General features: G+C 47.5%; 1 non-coding gene across 1 annotated transcript; it reads right to left on the bottom strand.

Annotated features, from left to right (window-relative positions):
• Positions 1–15,513: 15,513 nt before the first annotated feature.
• Positions 15,514–15,651, bottom strand: LOC119923777. Its single transcript, XR_005448965.1, has one exon. It is a non-coding gene; the product is annotated as a small nucleolar RNA SNORA7 (small nucleolar RNA).
• Between the last annotated feature and the right edge of the window lie 1,272 nt (positions 15,652–16,923).

Below are 16,923 nucleotides of genomic sequence, written 5' to 3'. Positions count from 1 at the left end.
GAGCCCCCCGTGGGGCAACTTTATCACCTTGTACCCTCCCCAGCGCTTAGAACAGTGCTTTGCGCATAGTAAGTGCTTAATAAATGCCATTAATAATAATAATAATAATAATAAATGCCATCATTATTATTTTACAGATGAGGGAATTGAGGCACAGAGAAGTGAAGGGGCTTGCTCAAGGTCACAAGGCAGACAAGTGTCGGAGTCAGAATTAGAACCCACGTCCTCTGACTCCCAAGCCCGGGCTGTTGCCAGTAATCACGTTGCTTTCACAAGTACTGACTGAGACCAGCCCCTCGGATGGGCTGCCTCTGCCCGGGCCACTCGGTTGTCCTTTGGGGTAACAGGGAGCAGCAGTGACAGGCTCCCCGCACAGCTCCCCGCCCCAACAGCTTTCATACTCCGCTTGTTGATGGTTACATGAGCTTCTTCCTCTGTAATGACCCTAATCTACTAATTATAATCCTATTGTCTTCTGCTTTTAGAAGACAACGTGCCTGGACCCCTGCCGTTGTGTCAATGCCTGGAGCCTTTTGGTGTGGCTCACCTGCTATCATGGGAAACAATATACTGAAGGGCATTACATTTAAAGGGGTGTTCAGCTAAGTGCAAACTGCTGCTTCAAGAAGCTATGGGTTTGGAAATGGAAGGGAGGTGGGGGGTGGCTTGGTTTCCATTGCCAAATGTTGGTACTCAATAAATACTATTCACTGATTGATTAAAAAGCTTCTCACCTTGTGCCCGGCCCCTTCATTCAATTTAACTCCTAAACCACTCCCTTCCGCAGTGAACCAGCGTGGCTCATTGGAAAGAACAAGGGCTTTGGAGTCAGAGGTCATGGGTTCAAATCCCGACTCTGCCACTTAGCTGTGTGACTGTGTGCAGAGCACTGTACTAAGCGCTTGGGAAGTTCAAGTTGGCAACATATAGAGAAGGTCTCTACCCAACAGTGGGCTCACAGTCTAGAACGGGGAGACAGAGAACAAAACCAAACATATTAACAAAATAGAATGAATATGTACAAATAAAATAAATAAATAGAGTAATAAATACGTACATACATATATACATATATACAGGTGCTGTGGGGAGGGGAAGAAGGTAAGGTGGGGGGATAGAGAGGGGGAGGAGCAGTAGAGGAAGGAGGGGGCTCAGTCTGGGAAGACCTCCTGGAGGAGGTGAGCTCTCAGAGGGCTTAGAAATTCCATATCATTCCTACAGGAAACTCTGCCTTGAATGTGGTGACTTGCAAGCTCCTTACACTCATCTACAAATGAACTCTCAGTGCTGTATTTTTATTTTCATCTCCTTGTAGACAAGCAATGTGTCACTTGCTTTCAAACTCTGCCAACACCTAGTCCAATATACCTCATCAAGTGGGTGCTCAATAAATATTTTTCTAAAAAAAATGGCGTTTGCTAAGTGCTTTCTAGGTGCCAGGCACTATACCAAGCACTGGGGAAGATACAAGAAAATTGGGTAGACACAGTCCCTATCTCATCTAGGGCTCAGTCTTAATTCCCATTTTACAGATGGGGTATTCCAAGGCACAAAGAAGCAAAGTGCCTTGCCCAGCATCACCCGGCAGACAAGGGGCAGAGCCAGGATTAGAACCCAGGTCCCTGAGCCTGTTCTTGGGGAGGGGTTCTCTCTCTCTGTTGCCAAATTATACTTTCCAAGGGCTTAGTACAGAGCTCTGCACATAGTAAGGGTCCAATCAATATGACTGACTGACTGAATGAATAGCAGAGTCAGGATTAGAACCCAGGTCCCCTTACTGCTACCACTACTCTTTGCCTCTCCCTGGGCCCAGTTGCCCTTTTTCCCTGGAAGATGATAGGAGAAGATTCCCTTCTCCTTCCCCCTCCAGCCCGCCACCAGCCAGGGTTTGCTCACTGCCTCCCCGGCCCCACCTTGGATACACACACAGCTGCCGACACAACAAATCTGATTGTGGTTCTCAGAGGAAACTGAAACAGACTGAATTCTGGTTGACTCCAATTAATTCCTTGCCACCAGCTTCCAGGCTTTTGACCGGTGTTCTCCTCTGTGTTTCCCTTCCCTCTTCACCCACTCCCCTCCAGCCCTTAGAAACAGATCTTCTCCCTATGCCTCTCCAAGGACATTCCCTTCTCCAACAAATGGCTTAGATCCTTCCTTATGCCCGAATCTCCCTCTCCCTTCAAACTTGCCCAGAATAATGTTTCTTCACCCCATGCCGTATCAGCCCAGATACCACCTCTGCCTTTATAAATTCAAACTGCTCATAGCTCTTCCGTACTGGTAGATTCACATTACTAAGCACTTATTAAGCTGTGCATCCACCTTTCCATTCTTATTTTCCCCTAGCTGTTAATTCTTTTGGATCAGTCTAGCCCAGCAGACTGGTAAATCCAGGAGGGAAGGGATTGAATCTCTTACCTCTGTTGCATTCACCCAACATTCCTGCACTGAGATGTTGATAATAGTGCTGGTGGTCTACAAGCAATCACACTCTCTCATTCCCTCCCTGTCATTTCCCACCAGAAACATTTTCTGACGTCCAGGACCCACTCCTGGCCGAAGTGCCGACACTGTGCTGAAGGGCCCCAGCCAGGTAAGTGGATTCCATTTTAGCTGGATGGAGGTGGATGAGGAAGGTGAGATGAGTAATGGTTGGGGCCACTGTACTGTCAAATACTTACCCTCCTGAAAGCACAACTGTTTCGAATATTACTGACAATCTACATCAACTGTGGGTGGTTTCAGCTTCATCTCAAATACAACCTTAAACAATCAGTTTCCCATTCAATCTGTAAATTAATCAATTTCATATTCTGAGACCTTCTGATTTCAAAGCTCGAGAGAGCAAGAGATTCCTCTGAATCTATCCTATGATCCTCCCCCAGGCTGAGTGGGGTGGGGCAGGGGGCTGAGGTTTTGAAAATGGGATGATGGGAAGGAGAAATTCCTGGCTTGAGGAAGAATTCAATGGAAACGGCTCCTCCTGTTGTGAGGATTTACTAACCTGCATTGTGGAAACTGGAGTCCCATCAGTGAATGTCTCTGTCTCCTCTCAAGATAAGACCTAGTCTTATCAGCAAACCTCCCTAACCTTCACAAATCCTGAATATCCCGAATTGTCTTTTGGGCCTCTGGGTCAGTGGCATATATTGTTATGTCTAAGGGCAATTCGTCTTTTAAGGGGTGGCAGGGGATTATTGGTACCTGGACACAGACATTTTGTCACAGCATGGATGCTGGGAGAATGTCCCCTTTAGGATACTGCCCAGGGAAGCCTTCAGCTCCCTGTTCCTCAGGCTGTAGATAAGGGGGTTCACAGTGGGGGGCACCACAGCGTAGAACACGGAAAGCAGCAGATCCAGAGCCGAGGGCGAGTCTGCAGGTGGTTTGAGATAGGCAAATGCTGCGGTAAACACAGAAATGGTGATGACAGTGAGATGGGGAAGGCAGGTAGAGAAGGCTTTGGTTTGGCCCACAGAGGACGGCATCCTCAGTACAGCTGAGAAGATGAAGACGTAGGAGAGGAAGATGTAACTGAAGCAGACAGCAGACAAGATGAACCCAGCAGCCACACTCACATCAATGGCAATGTGGACTTCAGAGCAGGAGATCTTCAGCAGAGGGGGGACGTCACAGAAGAACTGCTTGACAGCATTGGACCCACAAAATGTCAGGGAGAAGGTAGAAACTGAAAACAAGATTCCAAACAGACCCCCACCAAACCATGACACTGCTAGTATGCACACACAGGCTGTTTTGTTCACAATGAGCTCATAGTGCAGTGGAGAGCAGATGGCGGCATAGCGGTCATAAGACATTGCAGTGAGGACAAAAAACTCTGAAGCGGCAAACAAGACCAGTAGGAAGAGCAGCGAGACACAACCCAGAAAGGAGATGGAGTTGTCACTGGTCCAGGAGTTGACAATGGATTTGGGGACCGTTGTAGAAATGTAGCAGAGGTCTATGAAGGACAAGTTCTTGAGAAAGAAGTACATGGGGGTGTGGAGACGCTGGTCGACGATGGTGACACCAACGATGAGGAGATTCCCCAGAAGGGCCACTAGGTAGACAAGGAGGAACAGCGTGGCATGGAGCAGCTGCAGCTCCCGCATGTCAGAGAACCCCAGAAGGAGGAATTCAGCCACCATGGAGATGTTGGTCATTTCTTGGAAATGATGCTGACTCCCTGGAAAGAAAGAGGGGAACTTCAATTTAGAAACATTGGCATTCGCTCCTGGCTGTAAGTTTCTTTTGGACTGGTAACACGTCTACAAATTATGTCTCTCAAGCACTTAGTACAGTGCTCTACACACTGTAAGTGATCAATAAATATGATTGATTCCCATTTTAATATATACAGCAGTTGTATTCATTGATCACCTATAGAGTTCAATAGTATTAGAATAGTCGAGTTCAATGGGAAGTAGCGTGGCTCAGTGGAAAGAGCACGGGCTTTGGAGTCAGAGGTAATGGGTTCGAGTCCTGACTCCGCCACATGTCTGCTGTGTCATCTTGGGCAAGTCACTTAACTTCTCTGAGCCTCAGTTACCTCATCTGTAAAATGGAAATTAAGACTGTGAGCCCCATGTGGGACAACCTGATCACCTTGTATCCCCCCAGCGCTTAGAACAGTGCTTTGCACCTAGTAAGCACTTAATAAGTGCTATTCTTCTTATTATTATTATTATCATTATTAATACATGTAGGGGTATGAACTCATCAATCAATAGCTCAATGGTATTTACTGAATAGTCACTGTGTGCAGAGCACTGTACCAAGTGCTTGGGAAAGTTCAATCCAATGGAGTTGGCAGATATTTTCCTGCCCACCAGGAGGTAACAGTCTAGTGGGTTGACTCTGCATACCATAAATGCTTAATAAATACGATGGATTGATAGCATCGATGAAGTAGTCAACACTAATTCCTTTTTGGAGTTTGCTAGCTCTTGGAACAGTGCTTCACACATAGTGAGCATTAAACAAATACCATCATCATTATAATTAAATAAACCTGTTGTATTTATTTGTCATCTGTAGTGCTCAATAGTATTAATACGTGCAGTGGTCTGGTATGTCTTGACTTATGCTGTCGATTGGCCTCCGACCCATAGTGACTCCATGGACGCATCTCTCCCAGAATGCCCCACCGCCTTCTGCAAGAGTTCTGGTACTGTATTCCTAGAATTTTCTTGGTAAAAATAGAGAAGTGGTTTACCATTGCCTTCTTCCACCGAGTAAACCTGAGTCTCCACCCTCGACTCTCTCCCCTGCCACTGCTGCCCAGAGCAGGTGCCTTTTGACATGCAGCGGATGGTCTTCCACCCGCTAGCCACTGCCCAAGCTCGATATGGAATGGGTATCCCTCTGCTTGACTCTCCCTCCCTTGGCTGAGACTGGTAGAGTACTGGAAATTTTCCAGGTGTGATCCTGAGAGGGGGCAGGGGTATGTACACATCAATTAATCAAACAATGGTATTTACTGAGCACTTAGGGCTCAGTCTTAATTCCCATTTTACAGATGTGGTATTTGAGGCACAGAGAAGCAAAATGCCTTGCCCAGCGTCACCCAGCAGTCAAGGGGCAGAGCCAGGATTAGAACTCTGGTCCTCGAGCTCGTGGTTGGGTAGGGATTGACTCTATCTGTTGCCGAATTGTACTTTCCAAGTGCTTAGTACAGTTCTCTGCACATGGTAAGTGCTCAATAAATACGATTGAATGAATGAATGAATTAGGAGCAGAGTCAGTATTAGAACCCAGGTCCCCTTACTACTACCACTACTCTTTGCCCCTCCCTGGGCCCAGACACCCATTTTCCCTTGATGATGATGGGAGAAGATTCCCTTCTCCTCTTCCCCTCCAGCCCTCTGCCAGCCAAGGTTTGTTCACGGCCTCCCCTGCCCCACCCTGGGCGTACACACAGCCACCAACACAACAAATCCATTTGTGGTTCTTGGAGGAAAATGAATCCGATTGAGGTTTGGTTGACTCCTATCAACTCCTTGCCATTAGCTGCAAGTTACAGCGTTGCTCAGTGGAAAAATCACGGGCTTGGGAGTCAGCAGTCATGGGTTCAAATCCCAGCTCTGCCAATTTTCACCTTTGTGACTTTTGGCAAGTCACTTAACGTCTCTATGCCTCAGTTACCTCATTCATTCATTCATTCAATCGTATTTATTGAGCACTTATTGTATTTATTGAGCACTTACTGTGTGCACAGCACTGTACTAAGCTCTTGGGAAGTACAAGTTGGCAACATATAGAGACGGTCCCTACCCAACAGTGGGCTCACAGTCTAGAACCTCATCTGTAAAATGGAGATTAAGACTGTGAGCCCCACGTGGGACAGCCTGATCACCTTGTATCCTCCGCAGTGCTTAGAACAGTGCTTTGCCCATAGTAAGCACTTAAAAAGTGCTATCATTATTATTATTATTGTTATTGATAAGGCTTTTTACTGGTGTTCTCCTCTGTGTGTCCCTTCCCTCTTCACCAGCTACCCATCCAGCCCTTGGAAACAGTTCTTCTCCCTATGCCTCTCCAAGGACATTCCCTCCTCCAACACATGGCTTAAATCCTTCCTTCTGCCTGTATCTCCCTCTCCCTCCAAATTTGCCCAGATTGATGTTTCTTTTCCTCAAGCCAAATCAGCCCAGATACCACCTCTGCATTTAAACATTCACAACTGCCCATAGCTCTTTCCTACGTATAGATTTGCATTGCTACGGAAGAGGTAATTAAGCTGTGCATTCACATTTTCATGCTTATTTCCCCTTAGCTGTAAATTATTTTGGATCAGTCTAGCCCAGCAGACTGGTAAGTCCAGGAGGGAAGGGATTGAACCTCTTACCTCCACTGTGTTCACCTGACATTTCTGTATGGAGGAGCTGATGATATCATCATCATCATCATCAATCGTATTTATTGAGCGCTTACTATGTGCAGAGCACTGTACTAAGCGCTTGGGAAGTACAAATTGGCAACATATAGAGACAGTCCCTACCCAACAGTGGGCTCACAGTCTAAAAGGGGGAGACAGAGAACAAAACCAAGCATACTAACAAAATAAAATAAATAGAATAGATATGTACAAGTAAAATAAATAGAGTAATAAATATGTGCAAACATATATACATATATACAGGTGCTGTGGGGAAGGGAAGGAGGTAAGATGGGGGGGATGGAGAGGGGGACGATGGGGAGAGGAAGGAAGGGGCTCAGTCTGGGAAGGCCTCCTGGAGGAGGTGAGCTCTCAGTAGGGCCTTGAAGGGAGATCACTTAACTTCTCTGAACCTAAATTACCTCATCTGTAAAATGGGGATTCAGTATCTGTTCTCGCTCCTACTTAGACTGCTAGTCCTATGTGGAACCTCTATTCTCTTCTATCTACCCCATTACTTATTACCTAATAAGCACATAGCAAATACCACAATCATTATTATTGTTATACTTATTATTATTAATAAGAAAGAATGAAGTTTTTATTATGAGTTTTTGTTATGAGAAGCAGCGTGGCTCAGTGGAAAAGAGCACGGGCTTTGGAGTCAGAGGTCATGGGTTCAAGTCCCGGTTCCAAGAGTTGTCAGCTGTGTGACTTTGGGCAAGTCACCTCACTTCCCTGTGCCTCAGTTACTTCATCTGTAAAATTGGGGATTAAGATTGTGATAGTGCTCGTGGTCTAGAACCAATCACACTCTCTCATTCCCTCCCTGTCATTTCCCACCAGAAACATTTTTCTACGTCTAGGACACTCTTCTGGCCAAAGTGACAACAGCATAATGCTGACGCTGTGCTGCGGGGCCTCAGCCAGCCGCTCAGACACACACACACACACACACACACACACACACAGAGACGTTCGCTTCAACTGACTGTGGTTATTTACACATATACACAGTCTCACAAGCCCACACCTATTTAGCCACTCATTTATTTATTTAACTATTTGCTAAAACATCATTCCCCCAAACTCAGAATCATACATGGACCGTTCACAGTACTCAACCAGTCTCGGCTACCAGATGGACGGTTAAACAGAGGCATACTTGTTCCATTCCCAGCTTGGGCAGTGGCTAGCGAGTGGAAGGCAATCTGCTACAAGTCAAAATTCACCTGTGCTGGGCAGCAGTGCCGTAGGAGAGAGTCGAGGAGGAGACTCAAGTTTACTGGAGGGAAGAAGGCAATGGTAAACCACTTCAGTATTTTTACCAAGAAAACTCTATTGATAAACTACCATAACATTTGCAGTTGGAGAATGGGGCATTCTTGGAGAGATATGTCCATTCATTCGCTATTGGTCAGAGATGACATGATAGCATAAGAAAAAGCAAAGAAGCGTTCAAACATATCTCCTCCAAAACCTTCACTGGCCCCATGTATCTTTTCACATGAAAAAATGCCTCACAATTATCTTCAAGGCTTTCTACCATGTGAGACTCACTCTTAATTCCCATTTTAGAGATGCGGTATCTGAGGCACAGGGAAGCAAAGTGACTTGTCCAGCAGCATGGCTCAGTGGAAAGAGCCTGGGCTTTGGAGTCAGGGGTCATGGGTTCAAACCCCGGCTCTACCAATTATCAGCTGTGTGACTTTGGGCAAGTCACTTAACTTCTCTGGGCCTCAGTTCCCTCACCTGTAAAATGGGGATTAAGACTGTGAGCCCCCCGTGGGACAACCCGATCTCCTTGTAGCGTCCCCAGTGCTTAGAACAGTGCTTTGCACATAGTAAGCACTTAATAAATGCCATCATTATTATTACTATTATTGTCTGACATCACGCAGCAGACAAGGGGCAGAGCCAGGATTAGAACCTAGGTGCATGAGCCGGTTGTTGGGTAGGGATTGTCCCTATCTGTTGCCAAATTGTACTTTCCAAGCACTTAGTACAGTGCTCTGTTCACAGTAAGCGCTCAATCAATACGATCGAGTAAATGAATGAATGAAGGAATGAATGAATGGCAGAGTCAGGATAAGAACCCAGGTTCCCTCACTACTACCACTATTATTTGCCTCTCCCTGGGCCCAGACACACTTTTTCCCTGGAAGGTGATGGGAAAAGATTCCCTTCTCCTCCTCCCCTCCAGCCCTCCGCCAGCCAAGGTTTGTTCACTGCCTCCCCTGCCCCACCTTGGATACACACAAAGCCACCGACACAACAAATCTGACTGTGGTTCTCTGAGGAAAATGAAACAGACTGAAGTCTGGTTGACTCCAATCACCTCCTTGCCACTAACTTCAAAGCGTTTGACCAGTGTTCTCCTCCGTGTTTCCCTTCCCTCCACACCGACAACCCTCCAGCCACTGGAAATAGATCTTATCCCTTTTCCTCTCCTCCTCCTCCCCTCCCCATCTCCCCATCTGCCCACTGCTCCATCCCCTCCCCCTCCCCACAGTACTTGTACACGTTTGTACATATTTATTTCTCTATTTTATTAATGATGTGTATTTAGCTATAATTCTATTCATTCTGATGGTATTGTCACCTACTTGTTTTGTTTTGTTGTCCAAGCACTTAGTACAGTGCTCAGCACACAGTAAGTGCTCAATAAACACGATTGAATGAATGAATGAATGAATGAAAAAGGACCTTCCCTTTTCCAACACATGGCTTAGATCCTTCTTTCTTCCTGAATCTCCCTCTCCCTTCAGACTTGCCCAGATTGATGTTTATTTTCCCTATGCCAATTCAAGCCAGACACCTCCTCTGCATTTACACATTCACAACTACTCATTGCACTTCCCTATCCATAGATTCACATTACTCAGCACTTCTTAAGCTGTGCATCCAGCTTTCCATTCTTATTCCCCCTAGCTGTAAATTCTTTTGGATCGGTCTAGCGCAGCAGACCGGTAAGTCCAGGAGGGAAGGGATTAAATATCTTACCTCCATCATGTTCACACAACGTTCCTACATGGAGGAGTTGATGAGAGTGCTGATGGTCTAGAACCAATCACACTCTCTCATTCCCTCCCTGTCATTTCTCACCAGAAACATTTTCAGACATCCAGGACACAGTCTTGGCCGAAGTGACCACAACATAATGCTGACGCCGTGCAGCGGGGCCCCAGCCGGACATGTTAGCTGGATGGAGGTGAATGAGTAAGGGGAGATGAGTGATGGTTGGGGCCACTGTCACTGTCAAATACTCCTGAAAGCCCACCCACCCTTATGAGGATGTAGCCCTGACCCAAAGTCCGACAATGGCCCCATGTGTGAGCATTTCCCCTGAATGGCTCCACCTCTCACATCCCAATCATGGTCACTCCCTCCACCTCCAACACCCTCCGGTCACACTCACTGGGGCATCGTAAGGCTGTAGGGCTCTGCCCTTTGCTGGGTTGGGATGCTCCTCCCTCCACTCCAGTTCGTGGGTGCAGCTGGCTATGAAGGAAGGGACAGCGTGGCACCCTCAGCCCCTCTCTTATCTCCTGTGGGCAGGGAGATGTTCTTCAGAGAGTCCCCCATCCCCATAGATAAAATAGCCACTGCTCCCTGGGGAACCCCTGGAGGATCAACTCAGGTGGGACCACGTGTCCTGGCCAATGCCAAAATCCTCTGCCTGTGAGGTCTCTGAGATTCTTTAGGGATAAAGGACCAGGCTCTAAAGCTGCAGCAATGGTGCTGCACTCCAGGGTTCCCATGGAAACAACAGCATCTGCATCCCAACATCCCAACTGTTTCTAATGTTACTGACAATCTACATCAACTGTGGGTGGTTTCAGCTTCATCTCACACACCACCTTAGATGGTCAGCTTCTCATTTAGTCAGTCAGTTGGTAGATTTCATTTTCTGACATCTTCTGATTTCAAAGCTCGACAGAGCAAGAGATTCCTCTGAATCCATCCTCTGATCCTCCCCCAGGCTGAGTGGGGTGGGGCAGGGGACTGAGGATTCGTGAATGGGAGGATGGGAAGGAGAGATTCCTTGCTTGAGGAAGAATAAGATGGAAATGGCTCCTCCTGTTGTGATGATTTACTAACCTGAGTTCTGGAAACTAGACTTCCAAACCACTGCCTTGCTGGTTCAGTCTCTCATCCTATCCTGACTGGATTACTGCACCAGCCTCCTCTCTGATCTCCCATCCTCCTGTCTCTCCCTGGTTCAGTCTATACTTCACTCTGCTGCCCGGATTTTATTTGTACAGAAACACTCTAGGCATGTCACTCCCCGCCTGAAAAATCTCATAGTGGTTGCCTGTCAAACTATGAATTATGCAAAAAATCCTAACACTCAGCTACAAGGCTCTCCTTCACCTCGCCCCCTTCTACCTCACCTCCCTTCTCTCCTTCTATGGCCCAGCCCGCAACCTCTGCTCCTCTGCCACTAACCTCCTCGCTGTGCATAGTTCTCACCTGTCCCACCATCGACCCCCGGCCCACGTCCTTTCTCCGGACTGGAATGCCCCCCACCACATATCCACCAAAGTAGCTCTCTTCCCCCCTTCAAAGCCCTACTGAAAGCTCACCTCCTCCAGGAGGCCTTCCCAGACTGAGCCCCCTTTTTCTCTCCTCCTCCCCATCACCCCCCCCAGCCCTACCTCCTTCCTCTCCCCACAGCACTTGTATATATTTGTACAGATTTATCACTCTATTTATTTTACTTGTACATATTTCCTATTCTATTTATTTTGTTAATGATGTGCATATAGCTTTAATTCTATTTGTTCTGATGATTTTGACACCTGTCTACATGTTGTCTGTCTCCCCCTTCTAGACTGTGAGCCCGCTGTTGGGTAGGGACCGTCTCTATATGTTGCTGACTTGTACTCCCCAAGTGCTTAGTCCAGTGTTCTGCACACAGTAAGTGCTCAATAAATACGATTGAATGAATGGAGTTCCATCAGTGAATGTCTCTATCTCTTTTCAAACACCATTATCACTATTATTTTTATTATTTGGTATTAACAATTTCTGTGTCGAAGTCTGTGCCACCTGATGATAAATAATTCAATCAATGAATGGTATTTTTAGTAATAATGATAATAATGGTGGTTTTTGTTAAGCACTTACTATGTGCAAAGCACTGTTCTAAGCACTGGGGAGGTTACAAGGTGATCAGGCTGTCCCACGTGGGGCTCACAGTCTTACTCCAATTTTACAGATAAGGTAACTGAGGCCCAGAGAAGTGAAGTGACTTGCCCAAAGTCACAGAGCTGACAGTTGGTGGAGCCGGGATTTGAACCCATGACCTCTGACTCTAAAGCCCCTGCTCTTTCCACTGAGCCGCGCTGCTTGCTGAGTGTTTACTGTGTGCCTTACATTGTACTAAGCGCTCTGCAGAGTACAATACAATGGAGTTGATAGATATAATTCGTGCCCACAGTGAGTTTACAGTCCAAAGATGAAATTACAATCCAAATAGGCATTTTTCCCATCCTACAGGGGCTCAGCAGGTAAGAGGAAATGAGAGCCCAGGAGCACAGCAATGGTAAGACACTAACACCAGGTCACACAGCTGGCCAGTGGCCGAGCTGGGATTAGAACTCAGGTCACATGACATCCATTCACATGCCACTGAGCCATGAGGCCTCCTAGGGAATGAATGCATTGCCACTCATGACCTAGTCTTATCAGCCAACCTCCCAGACCTTGACAAATCCTTAATATCCCGACTTGTTCTTTGGGACTCTGAGTCAGTGATATCTATGCATATGTCTAAGGGCAATTCCTCTTTCAAAGAGGTCACAGAGGATTATTAGTACATGGACACAGGCAGTTTACCTCAGAATGGATGCTGGGGGAATTTCCCCTTTAGGATCCTGCCCAGGGCAGCCTTCAGGTCCCTGTTCCTCAGACTGTAGATAAGGGGGTTCAGAGTGGGGGGCACCACAGTGTAGAACATGGAAACCAGCAGATCCAGAGCCGAGGGCAAGTCTGAAGGTGGTTTGAGATAGGCAAATGCTGCGGTAAAGACAAAAATGATGATGACAGTGAGATGGGGCAGGCAGGTGGAGAAGGCTTTGGTTCGGCCCTCGGAAGACGGCATCCTCAGCACGGTTGAGAAGATATGGACATAGGAGAAGATGATGACAAAAAAGCAGTTGCCATCTAAGACTATCACAGTAGCCAGACTCACATCTATGGCAGTGTGGTCCTCAGAGCAGGAGATCTTCAGCAGAGGGGGGACATCACAGAAGAACTGCTGGACAATATTGGACCCACAAAAGTTCAGGGAGAAGGTAGAAGCTGAAAGCCAGATTCCAAACAGATCCCCACTGAGCCATGATGCTGTTACTAAGAGCACACAGGCTGTTTTGTTCATGATGAGCTCATAACGCAAGGGGGAGCAGATGGCGGCATAGCGGTTATAAGACATTGAAGTGAGGACATAAAACTCTGAAGCAGCAAACAAGACCACTAGGAAGAGCTGGGAGACACAACCCAGAAAGGAGTTGGAGCTGTCACTGGTCAAGGAGTTGACAATGGATTTGGGGACCGTGGTAGAAATGTAGCAGAGGCCTATGAAGGACAAGTTCTTGAGAAAGAAATACATGGGGGTGTGGAGACGCTGGTCGAGGGTGGTGCCAGCAACAATGAGGAGATTCCCCAGAAGGGTCAGAACACCAGGACACGCAGCAGCAGGAGCAGCAGCCCACGTGTCTCTCCCTGCCCAGAAGGCCAGATGCCCGCTCTACAACCAGAACCAACACACTGAGACAAGGGCTGCGGGATGGAGGAGTGCTGCCTCGGGGGCCTGGAGCTGCTGCGTCTGCCGCCCGCTCACCCGCCCCAGGCCCCTCCGCCGCCACCGCCACCGGCCGGAGGAGCCCCCAGCCCGGAGGAGCCCCCAGTCAATCAATCAATCGTATTTATTGAGCGCTTACTGTGGAGTCGACATGGCCACCGTCCCCGCCGAGGAGCGCCGCCTCGGGGGACTGGAGCCGCCGCGCCTCGCCGCGCCGGCTGCACGCTCACCCGCCCGAGGCCCCGCCCCCATCCCATCCCCGCCACCTCCGCCGCCACCGCCACCGGCCGGAGGAGCCCCCAGCCCGGAGGAGCCCCCAGCCCGGAGCCGACGTGGCCACCGTCCCCGCCGCCCACCCCACACCCTCCGCTCCTCTGCCGCTAATCTCCTCACCGTACCTCGTTCTCGCCTGTCTCGCCGTCGACCCCCGGCCCACGTCATCCCCCGGGCCTGGAATGCCCTCCCTCTGCCCACCCGCCAAGCTAGCTCTCTTCCTCCCTTCAAGGCCCTACTGAGAGCTCACCTACTCCAGGAGGCCTTCCCAGACTGAGCCCCCTCCTTCCTCTCCCCCTCCTCCCCCTCTCCATCCCCCCATCTTACCTCCTTCCCGTCCCCACAGCACCTGTATATATGTATATATGTTTGTACCTATTTATTACTCTATTTATTTATTTATTTTACTTGTACATATCTATTCTATTTATTTTATTTTGTTACTATGTTTGGTTTTGTTCTCTGTCTCCCCCTTTTAGACTGTGAGCCCAATGTTGGGTAGGGACTGTCTCTATATGTTGCCAATTTGTACTTCCCAAGCGCTTAGTACAGTGCTCTGCACACAGTAAGCGCTCAATAAATACGATTGATGATGATGATGATGATGAAGGGCCATCAGGTAGACAAGGAGGAACAGCATGGCATAGACCAGCTGCAGCTGCCGGATGTCAGAGAACCCCAGGAGGAGGAAATCAGTCACATTGGAGTTGTTGGTCATTTTTGGGAGATGATGCTGACTCCCTGGAAAGGAAGAGGGGAACTTCAATTTAGAATCTTTGGCATTCCCTCCAGACTGTAAGTTCCTTTTGGACAGGTAACACTTCTACAAATTATATCATATTGTACCCTCTCAAGCAATTAGTACAGTACTCTACACACTGCAAGTGATCAATAAATATGATTGATTCCCATTTTAATGAATAAAGTATTTGTATTCATTGATCACCAATAGTGTTCAACAGTATTGGTACATGCAGGGGTATGAAGACATCAATCAATAGCTCAATGGTATTTACTGAATAGCTCTGTACTAAGTGCTTGGGAGAGTTCAATCCAACGGAGTTGGCAGCCTATTTCCCTGCCCACCAGGAGGTAACAGTCTGGTGGGTAGACTCTGCATACCACAAATGCTTAATAAATACAGTAGAAGGATATCATCGATGACATAATCAACACTAATTCCTTTTGGAGTTTGCCAGCGCTTAGAACAGTGCTTCACAGATAGTGAGCGCTTAACGAATACCATCATCATTATTATTAAATCAATCTGTTGTATTTATTTGTCACTTGTAGTGTTCAATAGTATTAATGTGTGCAGTGGTCTGGCGTGTCTTGACTTATGCTGTCGATTCACCTCCGACCTATAGTGACTCCATGGAAGCTTCTCTCCCAGAATACCCCACCTCCATCTGCAAGCATTCTGGTATTGTATCTGTAGAGTTTTCTTGGTAAAAATAGAGAAGTGGTTTACCATTGCCTTCTTCCACCCAGTAAACCTGAGTCTACACCCTCGACTCTCTCCCCTGCCACTGCTGCCCAGAACAGGTGCGTTTTGACTTGTAGCAGATTGCCTTCCATTCGCTAGCCACTGCCCAAGCTAGGAATGGAATGGATATCCCTCTGCTTCACTCTCCCTCCCTTGACTGAGACTGGTAGAGTACTGGAAACTCTCCAGGTGTGATCCTTTGAGGGGGCAGGGGTATGTACCCATCAGTGAATCAAGCAATGGTATTTACTGAGCACTTAGGGCTCAGTCTTCATTCCCATTTTACAGATGCAGTATTTGAGGCACAGGGAAGCAAAGTGCCTTGCCCAAGATCACCCAACAATCAAGAGGCAGAGCCAATATTAGAACCCAGGTCCCTGAGCTCATTGTTGGGTAGGGATTGTCTCTACCTGTTGCCAAATTGTACTTTCGATGTGCTTAGTATGGTTCTCTGCACATGGTAAGCGCTAAATAAATACAATTGAATGAATGAATAAATTAGTAGCAGAGTCAGGACTAGAACCGAGGTCCCCTTACTACTACCACTATACTTTGCCTCTCCCTGGGCCCAGGCACCCATTTTCCCTGGGAGGTGATGGGAGAAGATTCCCTTCTGCTCCTCCCCTCCAGACCTCCTCCAGCCAAGGTTTGTTCACTGCCTCCCCTGCCCCACCCTGGGCACACAAATCTGATTGTGGTTCTTAGAGGAAAATGAATCCGAATTAAGTTTAGTTGACTTCAATCAACCCCTTGCCATTAGCTTCAAGGCTTTTTACCCATGTTCTCCTCCGTGTTTCCTTTCCCTCTTCACCAACTCCCCTCCAGCCCTTGGAAACAGATCTGCTCCCTGTGCCTCTCCAAGGACATTCCCTTCTCCAACATATGGCTCAGATCCTTTCTTCTGCCCGAATCTCCCTCTCCCTCCAAATTTGCCCAGATTGATGTTTCTTCTCCCCATGCTGAATCAGCCCAGATGCCACCTCTGCATTTACACATTCAGAACTGCTCATAGCTCTTCCCTACGTATAGAGTCACATTACTATGTAAGAACTTATTAAGGTGTGCATTCACATTTTCATGCTTATTTCCCCCTAGCTGTAAATAATTTTGGATCAGTCTTGCCCAGCAGACTGGCAAATCCAGGAGGGAAGGGATTGAATCTCTTACCTGCATTGTGTTCACCTGACATTTCTGCATGGAGGAATTGATGATAGTGCTGGTGGTCTAGAACCAATCACACTCTCTCATTCCCTCCCTCTCACTTCCCACCAGAAACATTTTCTGACATCCAGGACCCACGTCTGTCCAATGTGACCACAGCATAATGCTGACGCTGTGCTGTGGGGTCCCAGCCAGCTGCTCAGACACACACACACACACACACACACACTTGTTTAAACTGACTGTGATTACATACACATAAACACGCATAGTCACACAAACCCACACCTATTTAGCCACTGATTTGTTCATTTAAAT

The sequence above is a fragment of the Tachyglossus aculeatus genome, unplaced genomic scaffold (assembly GCF_015852505.1).
Source record: "Tachyglossus aculeatus isolate mTacAcu1 unplaced genomic scaffold, mTacAcu1.pri scaffold_258_arrow_ctg1, whole genome shotgun sequence".
Lineage (NCBI taxonomy): Eukaryota > Metazoa > Chordata > Mammalia > Monotremata > Tachyglossidae > Tachyglossus > Tachyglossus aculeatus.
Note: the sequence above shows the minus strand (reverse complement) of the source record. Positions and strands in the feature narration are given on the sequence as shown.